The sequence below is a fragment of the Trachymyrmex cornetzi genome, unplaced genomic scaffold (genome assembly GCF_001594075.2).
Source record: "Trachymyrmex cornetzi isolate Tcor2-1 unplaced genomic scaffold, Tcor1.1 scaffold248, whole genome shotgun sequence".
In the NCBI taxonomy this organism is placed as follows: domain Eukaryota; kingdom Metazoa; phylum Arthropoda; class Insecta; order Hymenoptera; family Formicidae; genus Trachymyrmex; species Trachymyrmex cornetzi.
The window spans coordinates 823011-827695 of record NW_017297144.1 but is presented as its reverse complement, the minus strand read 5'-3'; positions in this window follow the sequence as shown (position 1 = coordinate 827695).

Sequence of the window (4685 nt, the reverse complement as noted above, 5' to 3'; positions counted from 1 at the left end):
TATATATATATATATATATGAGTGAGCGAGTGAGTGAATGTGTGTGTGTGTGTGCGTGTATTTAAGTACCTACTTATGTATGTATATAGTATATGTACACCCACGGATGCAGCGGGAAGTTCAGTTGCAAAAGGGATAGGTTACGGTCTCGCGGCTTTAACAGATGAGGTACTAATTAGTTTCGAATACAATTGTAAAGCAGACTATATCAATGGTAGCCTGTTAGCGCGAATTTCGGTTTGTTCCACATTTCTGAACAAAAGTAACGATGTGGACTCTCCTAATTCCAAATATTTGAAGATTAAACGAAATATGGTTCAAAAACAAAACTTGTTTTCAACTGCGCATACCGAATGTTAGAAATTTTATTTAAAAATACTTATGTACTTCTCTGTTTTCTTCTTATAATCCAACTTTTTCAAACTTGAAGACTATATTAATTTCCTAAGTTTTTGTGTTACGATAAACTCATAGAAAAGACAAATATCTCGGAAAAGTTTGAACGTATTTTTAAGAAACTTGCATAACTTGAGGGCCAACAAAGAAATGGTTAAATAGCAATATCATTGTAAAGAAGAATATCTATCTCTTACACACAGAATTTCCAAAGTCGTGTTTAACTATTTTGTCAAAAATTTAATCTTTATCCGTTTATTTTTATTATTTTATTGAAATATATATATAACTTCTCTTTATATATATATATATATATATGATTGGAAATTACGCATTAAGTTCATGTTCTTTTAATAATTTAGACATTGTTTCGCTTGCTTTTTATTCCTCTTCTCTCAAGCATTAGGATGCTGTAGAATCAACTGTACTAATAGAGAGAGCGCGTGCACAGCCATGTTTTAATAAATACCTACAAAGCAAAGTTGTTCCTTGCAAAAGAGCCTTTCATGCTCGACACATGCACATTAAAATTTATCTAACTTTACTTATATATTTTAATAAATTACATTATTGAAGTAATATCATTGCTGTTTTGTAAGTTTTGTTGTGATCAGATATTTGTGATCACAGATATTTTATAACACGTGATAAAGTGGATTAATCCGAACGTAATGGCGAATTAAAGAACATAATGTATTTTTTATGCTCCTCATATGCCAATAAAAATTATATTGACTTCCTTATTACGCTATTATATATAAGAATTACTGAACATTTTTTTTTATTACTAGCTTACACGATTAATTATTCATAAAAGAATCGAGATGACAATCATATATCACGGAACAGATATTTCGTACGGTTCAATCATTTGGAATCAAAACGCGATAGAAAAATAGAATTTATTACTATTTCGCGATAATTACGGACAACAATTATTTTTGTTTAATGTAACATTTTTTTCTCGTTTGAGTATAACTCTCGATTATTCTTCGAATAGTATCACGCGAGTCATACAAGAATAATGTTAATAAATATTCTCATGCAAATAACGCAATTTACGCGATTCCTACTTTCACAATTAATATAATTTGTGTAATTAATAATTTAATTAATTTTTTATTTTCGTGCATTTTTCGTGATATGATTCGTATAAAAAATTGAACGTAACTTTGAAACTATTTGTCGGTAAAGAAATATTTCTCTTTTCTATTAATCTCTAGCTCATTCCATTGACTTTAATTATATCTTACAGACATCGTAATAAGAGTCCTTTCATCCACTCTGAATTTATTTCACAATGATGACGAATTAACGTGTTTGATATTAATTTCTAAAAGCCAATCGATAATTGCATAGTAATATAGATAATAGCTGTATATTACATTTTTCAGGTGATATCTTCCCTCTCACGGGTACACCTTGACGTGGTTAGAGGGTTCAGTACCCGGAGGATATATATGAAAAAAACGGTTTTTCTCAAGTATCTAAAAATTTTCGAATTTATCCGAATGATACGTCTAGATAAATTTTTGAGATATTGATTAAAATCGTTCTCTTCGTATAAAAATCCAACGACGGGGAAGCCAACGTACCCTCGTCCGCCGATTGAATTGAAAGTGAACGAACCGCAGCCGGTTCGTCGCGTCGCGCGTTTGCTTCGGGAGTGCCGTTCAAGTTATCGGACTAACAAAACTTTTAACAAAACCCATTCGATGGATTTCTATTTCGACAATGAAATCCAGTTGTAAAATTAGAGTTGTAAAATTCTTCAATGTGATTGATTTATACATTTAAATCCATAAGAAACTAAAAACAAGAACCAATCGTATTGAAGAATTTTACAACAATTGAAAAGCTACTTTTTCTGAACGCAGCCATTAACAGTATTATATTCGCGGTATTATTGCATATTTGAAGTAATGTAGGTAGGAATATACGGATGGAGATAGGTATCCGCAAATAGGCACGAATAAATGAAAATACGAGTAGGTAGAACAATAAGTATGGATGATAGGTTAAATAAATGTATGTATAATAGTATTATATGGGTAGGTAGGACAATAAGTATGAATGGTAGGTTAAATAAATGTATATAGGGTAATTCCGGCAAATACGCCGCACTGGGATTTACGCCGCAAAAGTCAGAAAAAATAGAAGGAATAGGGGTAATTTTTCCGCAACTACTCTGTTACGTGCCTTCATGTTATATTAGTAAAGAAAAGAGAAACAATAAATTTTTTATTTCGGAGGATTAACTTTATTAGATCTTATTACAATTCACATTTAAAATTGCAAGCATTGCTTGTATTGGCATGTTTATAACGTGAAGGAATTCAAAGGTGACATCGCATAAAGTTTCGGAAAATCGATGGTATATCTGTCAAAGAAAATACGGCCAAATGAATATACTGAGAAGCATTTCATGCACACGTATGCTAAGCTACTCAGTTTTCTCGTTTCACACACGGAAAATGTCGGTGATCCACTGAGCCGACGCGCGAGTTAAACGAAGCGTCGTTTACTCACGAATAAATTCTAACGACAAAAAAAGCAATAAACAAATGACCGAGGAAATGGTGATTCGGTCAGGCGCAAGAATATCGAAAATGTTCTCGCCTGAGCAGCCATTCACTTGACCGTAATTAATTTATTCAATACAAACGAGCTCGCTACTCTCGCTGGCCGGTAGTTATAATAACGTAATGATAAAAAAAAAATAAGCAATAGCAACGCGTAATATTAAAGAGGCATTTAATACAGAATTGTGAAATATTGAAATTGCAGAAATGCTTTTTTTGAAAATATTTGATACCGGGATCCTCTCTTTCGTAGCACACTTTCTTAAATTTAATTAAAACTATTTAAGTTTAATTAAAACTTTTTAAAAAATATGAAGAGAAGAAACAGAGAGACATATTTGAGCGATATCTGAAACGTAAAATTGCAAAATAACGCGCTAATTAAAGAGAAAATGTTCTTCCGAAGAATTTAATCAAACAACAGTGTTTTCTAGCCCTCGTTTCTCCTCGATTTAATTAAACTTTGGTTCAATAATGAATAGATCATAGCTCTCTTTCGGAAATCGTCACGTCGTCCAACTTTGACGGCACAGTAGACAAGTTAATAAGTAATCTACGGTGAACTGATGACACAATATTCCGGTAACATCAAACAAAGGAGCTGAATGGTGGTAAAGCACTTAACTACAGATAGTTACAAGAGTTTCAAAGCTCGTCGTTTGAGCTTCAGAATATCGCGCTGTCTGTAGACGAATACTCGGTCATTGCCAAGCGTGAAATTATTCCTCGTCTCGAGGAATGCATGAAACGACTCGCCATTAGTTATTTGCCTCGGTAAAGCTCGCTACGGATAAGCGCATTACATCAGCGTGATATATGTCACTTCGAATTGCCCAATTTATTCTATATCACGAGTATGCTACGCGAAGCAAGTGAGAAATATAATTAAAGTACTTGAGAATTCTATATCTACTGCTATCGATAATTTTGCGCATGGACAATATTTCATTATTTATTCATATTTATCGTAAATATAATCAATAATAGAAAAACTAATAAAATCAAAGATAGCAAAAAGATCTAGAAGTAAATGTGTTGTATAACTCTTTAAAGTTGGAAAATATCCCAAACAAAAAAAAAGATAGCGAAGAAAATACACAGAAAATAATAACTCTTTTTCTAATTAATTTTCAATTAATTTCATGACTTTTAATTAATATAGTCGATTAATGAGACAAAACTACAAAATATTTCAGCTATTTTAACTTATATTAGTACTTAAGACTTTAGAGTCGTAAGTACTAATTTAAAGAGTTTCTTGATTAAATTTTATTTTCCTAGAAACTCCAAAATACCCAGAAATGAGAAGCTTTTAGAGTTTCTAACCATTTTCGTGCAGGCAAATTTATTTAGAGAGTGCCTTTGAGAATAAAATCGAGCTACATGTACGTGCAGTTTCCGTATAATTTTCGTAATAATGCTGTGTGTATCATAAGTTCATTAAGAATCCTATAAGGGTTCATTAAGAGCTTCTACATTTTGTGGCGCATGTATGACGTGTTGTCTAACGTGTCTCGAAATTTGCAGTGTTTTCCATGTACTAAATATGTACGGACATTTAGAACAGAGAGTCGAAATACAAAGCGATTGTACGGTTTACAAAGAAATACGACACGTGTCATCGGATCTCCGACACTTGCAAATGCTGAACGGAAATCTTCTATGTTCTTCTTACACCGGTATTACTTTTCATTCATGAAGGGTGTT